This window comes from Hyperolius riggenbachi, chromosome 9 (genome assembly GCF_040937935.1).
Source record: "Hyperolius riggenbachi isolate aHypRig1 chromosome 9, aHypRig1.pri, whole genome shotgun sequence".
Classification (NCBI taxonomy): domain Eukaryota; kingdom Metazoa; phylum Chordata; class Amphibia; order Anura; family Hyperoliidae; genus Hyperolius; species Hyperolius riggenbachi.
The window spans coordinates 124795529-124808342 of record NC_090654.1 but is presented as its reverse complement, the minus strand read 5'-3'; positions in this window follow the sequence as shown (position 1 = coordinate 124808342).

Here is a 12814-nt window from a genome sequence, read left to right as displayed (position 1 = left end):
CACAGAGTGTCAGTAAACAATGGTATATAGTCTGGCTGAGCGAGCGGTGTACTACTGTTCCCAGCAGAATCAGAGTGGCAGTAAACAATGGTATATAGTCTGGCTGAGCGGTGTACACAGAGTGTCAGTAAACAATGGTATATAGTGTGGCTGAGTGGTGTACACAGAGTGTCAGTAAACAATGGTATATAGTCTGGCTGAGCGGTGTACACAGAGTGGCAGTAAACACAATGCTATATACTCTGGCTGAGCGAGCGGTGTACTACTGTTCCCAGCAGACACAGAACAGTAAACAGAATGCTATATAGTGTGGCTGAGCGAGCGGTGTACCACTATTCCCAGCAGACACAGAACAGTGAACAGAATGCTATATAGTGTGGCTGAGCGAGCGGTGTACCACTATTCCCAGCAGACACAGAACAGTGAACAGAATGCTATATAGTGTGGCTGAGCGAGCGGTGTACCACTATTCCCAGCAGACACAGAACAGTGAACAGAATGCTATATAGTGTGGATGAGCGAGCGGTGTACCACTATTCCCAGCAGACACAGAACAGTAAACAGAATGCTATATAGTGTGGCTGAGCGAGCGGTGTACCACTATTCCCAGCAGACACAGAACAGTGAACAGAATGCTATATAGTGTGGCTGAGCGAGCGGTGTACCACTATTCCCAGCAGACACAGAACAGTGAACAGAATGCTATATAGTGTGGCTGAGCGAGCGGTGTACTACTGTTCCCAGCAGACACAGAACAGTACACAGAATGCTATATAGTGTGGCTGAACGAGCGGTGTACTACTGTTCCCAGCAGACACAGAACAGTACACAGAATGCTATATAGTGTGGCTGAACGAGCGGTGTACCACTATTCCAAGCAGACACAGAACAGTGAACAGAATGCTATATAGTGTGGCTGAGCGAGCGGTGTACCACTATTCCCAGCAGACACAGAGTGGCAGTAAACAGAATGCTATATAGTGTGGCTGAGCGAGGTACACAGAGTGGCAGTAAACAGAATGCTATATAGTGTGGCTGAGCAAGCGGTGTACTACTATTCCCAGCAGACACAGAGTGGCAGTAAACAGAATGCTATATAGTGTGGCTGAGCGAGGTACACAGAGTGGCAGTAAACAGAATGCTGAGCGAGCGGTGTACTACTATTCCCAGCAGCGACACACAATGACTGGGGGGGACCCTGGCTAGCGTGGCTGGAGCGCGAACTACCCTGCCTGCCTACCCAAAGCTAAACCCACAGACAAATGGCGGAGATATGACGTGGTTCGGGTATTTATTTACCCGAACCACGTGACAGTTCGGCCAATCAGAGCGCGTTCGGGTCCGAACCACGTGACCCGTTCGGCCAATCACAGCGCTAGCCGAACGTTCGGGGAACGTTCGGCCATGCGCTCTTAGTTCGGCCATATGGCCGAACGGTTTGGCCGAGCACCGTCAGGTGTTCGGCCGAACTCGAACATCACCCGAACAGGGTGATGTTCTGCAGAACCCGAACAGTGGCGAACACTGTTCGCCCAACACTAGCCTACACCAGTGCAGGACACGCCTGCACCTAGATCCATACCAGGGCCACGTGAGTTAGGGGCAGTACCAAAAAGGGCCCCAAACCCTATTAACAACACCCCAAGAAGAAACAATGAGGGATACCAATACAGAGGACCCAGGCAAAACCAGTTTCAACCTAGAATAGCTAATGGAAACCAGGACATAAGGGGGGAAAATCAAAGAATCCAGAGGAACGGACAGGATAGTAGACAGTATAATGTAACAACACATAATAGATATGATCCATTGAGACAAGAACATAGATATCAGCCTTTTTTAGGGACGAACCAGGGACACCACAAACCACCATGGAATCCCCAACTGAGACCAGAGTACGAACCCCCGCACCAGCCACCAATGGGAGGAAACAAGAGAGGACCAGAAGGGGGATACGAGGGGGGAGGCGCGTACAAGAGAAGAAGAGAGAGATAGGGAAAGGTGTATACAATATATCAGGAGTAGAATTATCCACTAATGAGATTAAGATGCTGGACCAAGGCTTAAAACATGCCCCCAAACAACCAATAAACAAATTTAGCACATATGTGGACTTACAGAAATATACACGAATACTTAATATAAAAAAATACTTCCTAAGTAAAGAAGGACCCACTACTAGAAATAACCCACCTGTAGAATACCAGCATACAGGAATGAAAAATAGATCTTTATTTAACCCTCAGGATAATACAAATACGAACTGTGTGGAGGTATTCAAAAAAATGGTGGAAAAGGAGTTGGAAAAGATACAACCAGGAAAAACCAAGGGAGTAACTAAAATGGCCAAGGAAATGCTGGAAGAAAAGAAGCTAATCATTAGGCCAGCCGATAAAGTGGGAGGGGTGGTGGTTCTGAACAGGGCCGTGCAGAGGGTCCTTAAGTGGGGGGTGCTCAAATTTAAAAAAGGGGCCTGGCAACATCTTCCCCCGCATGCCCCCCTCCTCGTTTCTGGCTAGGGGGGTATTGGTTGTCATGTTAGTGCTGAATGCAGATGCTGGGTGCCATGTGGGTTCTGGGTGCGAGTACAGAGTGTCATGTGGGTTCTGGCTATGTTTGAGTATCGAGTGTCATTCGGGTGTTGATTGCAAGTACTTAGTGCCATGTAAGATCTGGGTGTATGCACTGGATGTCATGTGGGGGCTGGGTGCAGGTACTGGATGTGACATGGGTGCGAATACTTGGCACCATGCCTGTACTGGGTGCTGGTACTTTATGTGCGGGTACGGGTTAAGTGGGTGCTTGGTGCAGATAGTGGGGGCCATGTGGAGGCTGTGTGCAGGTGTGAGTACTGGGTGAAATTTTAGGCATGGGTGCAGATACTTGCAGATACTTATACCTGTCACGGATGGTTGCGGGGCCGCAGACGCATCCTGGAACCGCCCATGAAGAAAAAGCGATCGCACTCGATTCTCTGCATCGATTGTGCTTCAGATCAATAGAATCTGAATTGATTGTGTAGAAGCATCTGTCTTTTCTCAGCAGAGAGAAGACATCAGCTTAACTGCAGGATGGCTCTTTTGATATGCTAATGAGCAGGAACAAACAGTTGAGTTCAGGAAGCTAATCTCCACAGGGGGGCCATAGAAAGCCAGCTGAAGTGGCTCCGACCAGGCCAGATATGAATGAATGTGGGGGTATGGTTTCTTGACGATTATATGGCAACCATACCTCGCACAGCTATAAAATTCATATCGTCTTGTTCGGTAAAATCTGGCCATCGTGCTGATATGAAATTCATTGTGATAGTCCGTCCAGTTATTGAGGTATGACCCTTCTCAAGAACTGGACCCGCTGCCCTAGCCATGTCTGATGTCATATTAATCTGTATTTTCCGACAAGTATGAATCTGTTATCCCCCTAAAAATGACATGTATCGTTCATGAGTTATGGCAGTTTATAAGTTTAGCCCTAAAATCTCTCAGAGGGAATGAACTGTCATTGGTGGGTAACTCAGAGGGGGCTGGCATTGCCCCACCCCCAAACCAGCTTCATCAAAAGCACATGGCCGGCAGGCGGGCCCTCAGTCCTTCAAATTCCACCTTCCTGAAAGCACTCTGCCAGCCAGGGGACCATGTGGTTGGCGGCCATATTGTCTGAGCTGAAACAAAGGACACATAGCTAGCAGCCATCTTGATCAGCCATCTTGTCTGAACTGAACAAAGGACATTTTCCAGTTTGCTTGGATTTTAAACTTTGCTGAACTGAACAAAAGAAACTCTACAAGTTTTCCCAGAATGGACATATTTCCACAAACCCTAAGTATTTTCTTCTTTTTTTATTTCATACTGGCTATTACTGTTTTAATAATTGTTGATTTTAATAATTGTCTGTATATATTAATTATTTATATTGCCATGAATAAAGACTATCAAAGTCATTCACTGTTCCGCTACCCTGCTTATCAGCCGCACAACTGAACCAGACTTCTGAAGAGATGCTACTGTTGTTGATATCTAGACAGAATAGAGTGTGTTAACCATTTTTATTTGCAGGTCGAGAAATAACCAGTTAGTGAGGTCCTCTGTCTCAGAAAACAGAGGTGGTGGCAGTTATACCCTGAAATAGTGTGTAAAGTTGTAATTACCGTACCTCACAGGCTCCCTTCTGGTTTGTCGGCGGCCAATTCCCAACGGTTCCTACGCATTGACTGCGACCAGAGTTCGCACGATCCGTGCACTGGCACCGTTTGGAAGGCATTTCGCAGTCCGACCACAAGGGCTCCTGTGACAATACCTTTATAGCATTATCAAGCAGACTTTGTCTCCTTCCAACCAACTCTTTTGGTGCCACCACCCTCAAATCAGCAGTGATAGGTGCCCACTGTTAGTGGGTTAGAGTGGGCACAGTGGAGCCCACAGTGGAGGCACAGACTCACCTTTCATTACTGGGACCTCTGTCCCTCTTGATCAGCACCCAATCTTATTTTCAGGCAAAGAAGAAGTGGTTACCAATATGCAGTGGTTGCTAAGCATTAGTAGATGCAAAACTGCAGTAAGTGCCAAGGTGCAGCGGGTGCCCAGATACAGTGGGTGGTAAGATGCAAAGGTTCACTTTGTGCTAAGTTGCAGTGGGTGATGAGATGCCAAAGTACAGTCTGTGTCAAGCTGCTGTGGGTACCGAGGTCCAGTTTGTATTGGGTGTTTATTTGCAGTGGGTGCTATGCAGTATTGGGTGCTGAATGAGTAGCAGATGGTGATAAACAATAGTGGGTGCCATGTGAGTGCTAATTGGTACAGGGAGACATGTGAGTGTTGGACATGAGTGAGTAGGGAGTGTCATGTGTGGTCTGGATGTGTGCCATGGTAGAGTACTCTCCCATATGGGTTCAAACCAAGGATGGGTACTGGGTGCTATTTGGGTCCTGGCCATGGACGGGTACTGGGTGCATATAATGGCTTTGGAACTTGGTGACGTGCGAGTACTGTGCCATGTGGGTGTTGATTATGGGGGTATGTGGGTCTTCGATACATACAAATACTGAGTGCCAAGTGGGTACTGGGAGCGAGTACATGGTGACATATGGGTGATGGATGCTGGATAGTAGGGTATTTGTTGACATGTGGGTGCTAAAGGCAGATGCTGGGTGCCATGTGGGTTCTGGGTGCTGACACAGGGTGTCATGTGGATTCTGGCTGTATGGGTGTGTATCAACTATCATGAAGGTGTTGATTGCAGGTACTCAGTCCCTTGTGAGTTCTGGGTGCAAGTACTGGATGTGATATGTGAGTGCTTGGTGTTTGTACTGGGCACTAAGTGGAGGCTTAGTGCATCTGGAACTACTGCAGATGAAGCATGTGGGTGTTGGGTGCAGGTACTGGGTATCACATAGGTGCGAGTACTTGGTGCCATGCCTGCACTGGGTGCTAGCTATGGGTGGGCATTGTGTGTTATGTGGGTTCTGTCTGCAGGTACTTTGGGTGCTAGTACTAGTTATGTGAGTGCAGATAGTGGGTGCCATGTAAAGGCGGTGTGCAGGTGTGAGTGACATGTTGGGACTGGGTGCAAGTACTGTGCCATGTGGTATGGGTGTGAGTACTGGGTGTCAGCTATAGGGTGAAGGGGTGCCGGTACTGGGTGTCATGTGGCTGTTTGATGCAAGTACTAAGTGCCATATTGAGGCCGGATGTGAGTATTGGGTGCAGGGTGCAAGTACTGGGTGCTTGCTATAGTGGGGGTTACTGGTTTAGTGTAATGTGGGTGCTGAATATTGGTGGGATTGTTGTGGGTGCAGGGGGTTGGAGATCACTGTGGGTACTGCTATGAATGGCATAGTTGCTGCTAGGGGAGGTAGAGGTTAGTGTGGTTGCTGGGGGAGGTAGAGCTCAGTGTGGGTGCTGGCGGAAGGGTAGGTCACTGTGGGTGCTGGTGGGGAGTAACTGTGGGTGCTGTGGAAGGTAGAGGTCAATATGAGTGCTGGAGGAAAGGGAGGTCACTGTGGGTCCTTTGGAGGAGGTCACTGTGTGTCTTGGGGGAGGTAGAGGTCATTGTGGGTGCTGGAGGAAGGGGAGGTCACTATGGGTGCTGCTGTGAATGGCATAGTTGCTGCTAAGGGAGGTAGAGGTCAGGTGCTGGGGGAAGGGTAATTCACTGTGGGTGCTGTGGAAGGAAGAGATCAGTATGGGTGCTGGAGGAAAGGGAGGTGACTGTGGGTACTGGGATAGTCAGTGTAGTTACTGGAGGAGGAAGTGGATGCTGGGTGTTGGGAGAGGTCGCTGTGGGCGCTGGCAATCGGAGAGATCACTGTAGGTGCTGTTTTTGGGTTGGGAGGTCCCTGTGGGTGCTGCAGGGGACAGGAAGGTAGCCACTGGGGGAGGGAAAGATCACTGTGGGTGCTAGGGGAGGGATAGGTCAGTGTGGGTGCTGGGGTAGGCAGGATCACTGCTAGAGCTGGGGAGGGAGAGGTCACTGTGGGTGCTAGGTGGAGGGAGAGGTCACTGTGGATGCTAGGTGGAGGGAGAGGTCACTGTGGGTGCTAGGTGATGGGAGATATCACTGTGGGTACTGGGGAGGGAGAGGTCAGTATGGGTCCTAGGGGGAGGGAGAAGTCACTGTGGGTGCTACGTGGATGGAAGCACTGTGGGTGCTGGGGGAGGGAGAGGTTACTGTGGGTGCTAGGTGGAGAGAGAGGTCACTGTGGGTGCTAGATGGAGGGAAAGGTCACTGTGGGTGCTAGGGGAGGGAGTGGTCACTGTGGGTACTAGGTGGAGGGAAATGTTACTATGGGTGCTGGGGGAGGTAGAGGTCAGTCCATACTGACCTAGGTGGAGGGAAAGGTCAGTATGCCACACAAGGATTCCTGTCTGGGCCTCTTCACTTGAAAGTGTCCCAGGCGGGGGAGGAGCTTCCGGCAGGTGGGCGGGGCTTATCGCGGTCGGGGGAGGAGCTTATTTCCGCGGCGAGAGGGGCCTTTTTTTGAGGATTTTAAAAAGGGGGGTGCCTGGGCACCCAGAGCACCCCCCTGTGCACGTGCCTGGTTCTGAACCAGGAACAGTATGGGGAGGAGCTGAACAGGTTAGTGATGGATCAAACTACGTATAGAAAACTGAGAGGGAACCCATGTGATAAATACATGGAGGAACTGAAAGCATTACTAAGGGAGGGACTCACAGAAGGAATCCTGGATGATAAGGAATTTGAACATCTTACACCCACGGCGCCAAGAACACCTATAATCTATCAAGTCCCAAAGGTACACAAGAATATGGAGAAGCCCCCGGGGAGGCCCATTATCAGCGGAATAGGGTCTATCACACATAGGGTGGGCCAATACCTGGACCACTTCCTACAGCCGCTGGTAATGGGCCTACCACAAGTAGTGAAGGACACAAAACACATGCTGCAAATTCTGGACGAGTTGGTCGTAGAGGAAAATGATATACTTGTGACAGCTGACGTCACGTCACTCTACACAAATATTCCGCACCAAGCAGGTATGGATGCAGTAAGATTTTACTTGGAGAGAGACCCTAATATGAAAAGGAAGCAGAGTAAGTTCATCATGGATCTATTAGAGTTTGCTCTGACCAGGAATTATTTTTGGCACAATGGAGACTATTTTCTGCAGATAAGGGGATGTGCGATGGGGGCGGGATATGCACCATCTTTCGCAAACCTCTTTATGGGGAGGTGGGAGCAAGAAGTTTTGGGAGAAGGAGAAGACAGAAGAATAGCAGTATGGCGAAGGTTCATAGATGACCTCTTTGTGCTCTGGAGAGGTGAAGAAAGTGAACTACCTTTGTTCTTTCAAGGACTTAACAATAATGAGATCAATATAGAACTGACAATGGAGGCGAGTAAGAGGAGCATTCACTTCCTGGACTTAAACATTGAAAGAAGACAGAATAAACTCATAACAACAACATATTTTAAGCCAACAGATCGAAACGGTTATCTGTCCGTGAAGAGTTGCCACCACCCCAGATGGCTGAGGGCCGTGCCAAGAGGACAAATTGTCCGGATGCGAAGAAATTGTAGTGAGATGGAAGACTATATATCACAATCCCAGGTATTACTGGAACGATTTGTGGAAAAGGGGTACGAAGAAACAGATATACAGAAGCATATTATGGATATAGGAAGAATGGAAAGAGGAGAACTCCTTAAAAATAAAGTAAGAGAGGGAGAGCAATATAATGATCGAATACCGTTTATTAGTGACTTTTACACGCAGCACAGACAGGTGGAAAGAATTTTTAAGAGACATTGGCCAATTTTAAGGGAGGACGTGAACTTACAAAAGATATTACCTCACCGACCACATTTTGTCTATAGGAGAGCAAAAAACTTAAGGAATATCTTGGCACCCAGCTGTGTTAACCCACCCAGAGAAATAAACGTTTTCTGGCAACAGAATGGGTTTTACCCATGTAGGGGATGTGTGGGATGTAGGGAGGCAAGACCTATGAGATGCCAGGAAATTACATCAACATCAAGAGGAACGAGCTTTAAAATTAGGCAGAATATCACCTGTAACAGTAAGGGAGTTGTTTACATGGTATGGTGCCAATGCAATCTCCAATACATAGGAAGAACAACAAGAACATTGAAAAGGAGAATAGGGGAACACATAGGCAATATCAGAAGAAGCTTCAGTGAACACAGTGTATCGGAACACTTCAGAACATGCCATCAATCAAACCCTGAAACATTAAGGTTTTGTGGTATAGAAAAGATGAAATATTCATGGAGAGGAGCAAACAAAACAAGAGAAATATCAAAGAAGGAGACAAAATGGATCTACGAGATGGGCACGTTGCAACCAAGAGGACACAACATAGATATAGATCTTAATTGCTTCATAGCTAATAGCTGAGGTGGCTACTGGAGGGGTAGATTAGAAGTGCAGGGAAAGTTTAGTGAGATCTAAATGGACTGCATTTTATATACACTTTATATATGTTTTACCATTTATCATATAATATATGTTTCACAAATGATTGCTTTAAGTACCGTATATCTATAACGTGGTAGTAACATCACTTGGCCACAAGATGCCGACAAAGAACCCTGAAGAGAAAGGAGATGTAATTTTTTGTATCTGGGGTAGATGAAATATAAATAGATAGAATATGGACTTGGGGGAAGAGCATGGGAATGAAATTATGATAATGCATGTGATATTAACTGTTTTTTATGATTGTAATGTAATGCGGGCTTTCCCTTATGCTGCGTATCTAGGGGCATTAGCAGCCAAATTGCTGCACTTTTTGGAACGCACTGCGTGCGCACACCCGGATGGGCAGATAAGACTGCCAGTGGGGAGGTAATACGTGGAGAGGAGGTACGCCGCATACCAGCGTTCTAGCTGGAGGGAGGGCCTTTAGCGTATATTTAAACCTGACGTCCGAGTAGCAAGCCACGCCCCTGATGAGTCACACTCTGTGACAAAACGCGTCGGGTGGAGCTACCTCGGACAGTCAGGACACTACGAGTGCACAGCGCGGAAGCGAGGGCTGTATGAACAACGGACTGGCGGCGGAATTGGAGTGGTACCAGCGGGCCTGACCGGGAGGCACGGGGGAGAGCCCGTTCTTAAACACTGTGCGCAGTCATATGACCCTACGTTTGTGAGTATTTTAAAAGTATTAAACGTCATTTTAACAAACGGAGCTGTACTATGTGAGGTTCTCTCATCTTATGAGGTACTTGTGCATATGAAAAAACGTTGACATTAAGGAAGAAGCAAAGGCGGAGTAGACGGACCAATCGGGGAGGATTGCTGTGATCGAGAAGGACATCGCTGAGTGCGTTCTTTGACCAGTCTCACAGTGGTCAATAGGATCTGGTGAGTGTATTCACTTATATAAGATCAGAAATTTGTGTGGAGCGCTATCTTTTATATCAAAGAAACCAGTTTTAATCAATCCACATCCTTTTCAGCACCATCATGGGGTGGTATTATTCCATTGGTAAGGTTCACAGTCCTTGGTTCTCCCCCAGGGCTATGGGTGCATGCACACACATCACACCCCTAGTCACCTAGGAAACACACCAAGTCAATTTCTATATTAAGACCATCAGGTCTCAGAGTCCCCATCCTATGTATCTACCTCGTTTCCTCCTATGAGACCCTTTTTTGTTCTGTTACTACCCCTCCAATCAGGCAAGATCTTTTGGAGCGCACAAAAGGATAATTCCTTGGGGTTACAACTATGGTGGCTTCCAAAATTTGCTGAGACTCCATGATTAGGATATCCTTTAGTAATGTTACGGACATGCCCACCCATCCTCTCCTTAAGCGTCCTTGTGGTCCTTCCTATATACTGCCACCCACACTTACACCAGGCAAGGTATATGACAAAGCGGTCATTACAAGTGATGAACTCTTGGATTTTAAAGCTTCTTCCATTACTATATGAAGTTACCCTATTTGCTTTAGTTCCATTTGCTTCCCTGCAGGCTTTACAGGTTCTGCACGGGAAGAAGCCATCTGTTTGCCATCCCTGCATGCGTGGGACCTTTTAAGGTTCCACACAGCTGGGTGCAAGTATTTGTTTTAAATTTTGGGCCTTCCTATAAATAAATTTGGGTTGGGGGGGATGATGCTTCTCAATGTAAGGTCTGTTTCCAGGATCCCCCAATGTTGTTTTATGATATTTTGGAGCTGTCTTTATTGGGTATTGAATCCAGTAACAAAGGCTAAATCAAAGTTACCCCCATCCCTTTTTTCCTCTCCCCCTGTCAATAGTATCTGTCTATCCAATAATCCAACCCGATCTATTTCACCTTGTAGACCTCCCTCAGTATAGCCCTTTTCCATAAATCTGTTTTTTAAAATATCCGCCTGTGCATAATAGTCATGTGTACTTGAACAGTTCCTCTTCATCCTTAGGAACTGTCCTTTGGGGATAGCTCTGAGGAAGGGAATCCCAACACATCGAGCGCGCGGTGGTGTCCAGGAGTTAGCCCAACGGGTCGGAAGCCTGCCAGCCTAGGCCACCTATACGGGGGAGAGCCCGTTGAATAAACTCTGAGCGATTTTAACCTAATGGATCATGTGAGTGGAACTGATGTTTTAATAAACTAGACAGTATTATGCTATGTGGAGTTTTTCCTCTGAGGTGATTTATCAGAGAAGAGAACACCCCTGAGAGGAGACTTTAGTGATTTGATCTGTGAGGTGGGGGACGACCCGGGAACTGTCCCAAGGCTCATATTGGCCAATCTGGTCAGAGGACGCGGTGAGTGGCACACAAAGGGTGCTGGTGGTGGCCATCTCTGTCCTGCTTAACTTGAGGAGGTTTATCTTAATGAAGCCCTGTATGGAAGCTTAAAGGACTTTTTGGATTGCCAGTTTATGGACTTGTTTAAGGGACTTTATATAGGCTGTTTGAATATTCGTTAAATTCACTGTAAACATATTGTTTAGCGGTTTCATGTACACATGAGCGCCGGCCTCTTGGGATAAACAAATCTTTGAACGACCAGATTCAGCACATGTGCCATGCAGGGTACATGTGTCAGCTTTCCCAAATTCAAAGCAGACAGGAGATTGCTGCCGTTGTCACACACCACGTTGCCGATCTCCAGCTGGTGCAGGGTCAGCCATTGCTCCACCTCTTTGTTAAGAGCAGCCAGGAGAGCTGCTCCAGTGTGACTCTTCGCTTTGAGGCAAGACATGTCTAAGATGGCGTGACACCGTCGTACCTGGCATGCAGCGTAGGCTCTGCGGAGATGGGGCTGTGTAGCTGGAGAGGAGGAGATGGCAGCACCACTAGAGTTTAACTGCCACTCAGGCAAGGAGGAGGAGGAGGATGACAGCAAAGAGGATGTAGCAGGAGGAGAAGGAGAGGAGGTGGCAGGAGGCCTGCCTGCAAGCAGTGGAGGTGTCACAAGTTGGTCCGCTGCGCAGCCACATACTCCCTGCTTGCCATCGGTCATCAGGTTGACCCAATGAGCTGTGTACGTAATGTAGCGGCCCTGCCCGTGCTTGGCAGACCAGGCATCCGTGGTCAGGTGGACCCTTGACCCAACGCTCTTCACCAGAGATGACACCACTTGCCTCTCAACTGCACGGTACAGTTTGGGTATGGACTTTTTAGAAAAATAATTGCGGCCTGGTATCTTCCACTGCGGTGTCCCAATGGCCACAAATTTACGGAAAGCCTCAGACTCCACCAGCTTGTATGGTAATAGCTGGCAAGCTAATAGTTCCGCCACGCCAGCTGTCAGACGCCGGGCAAGAGGGTGACTGGCAGAAATTGGCTTCTTCCACTCAAAGACTTCCTTCACGGACACCTGGCTGCTGTGGGCAGAGGAGCAGGAACCGCTCAAGGGCAGAGGCGGTGTGGAGGAGGGTGGCTGTGAAGGTGCAAGGGAGAAAGAGGCTGAAGATGCTGCACCTGAAGGAGGAAGAGGAGGCGGAGGGTGGCTTGTCTTTTGGGTGCTGCTTTTCCTCAGGTGTTCTTGCCATTGCTGTTTGTCCATTTTCTCCAGGTGCCTTCGTAAGGCACTTGTCCCTACGTGAGAGTCGGCCTTTCCACGGCTCAATTTTTGGAGGCAGAGACAACAGATGGCTTTGCTCCGATCTGAGGTACACACGTTAAAAAATTTCCAAACCGCTGAGCCCCCCTGGGGTGATGGCACTATGGTGGCATCAACAGCTGACGTTGAAGAGCATGTTGGCTGGCTGTCCATAGCTGGGGATCCATGGCGCCGGACACTGCCCCCAGCTGTTTCTGAGGACAAGCTCCCTCTGCTTCTTTCATGGACTCGTCTCCTCCTACTCCTCTCTGACTCCCCCTCTGAACTG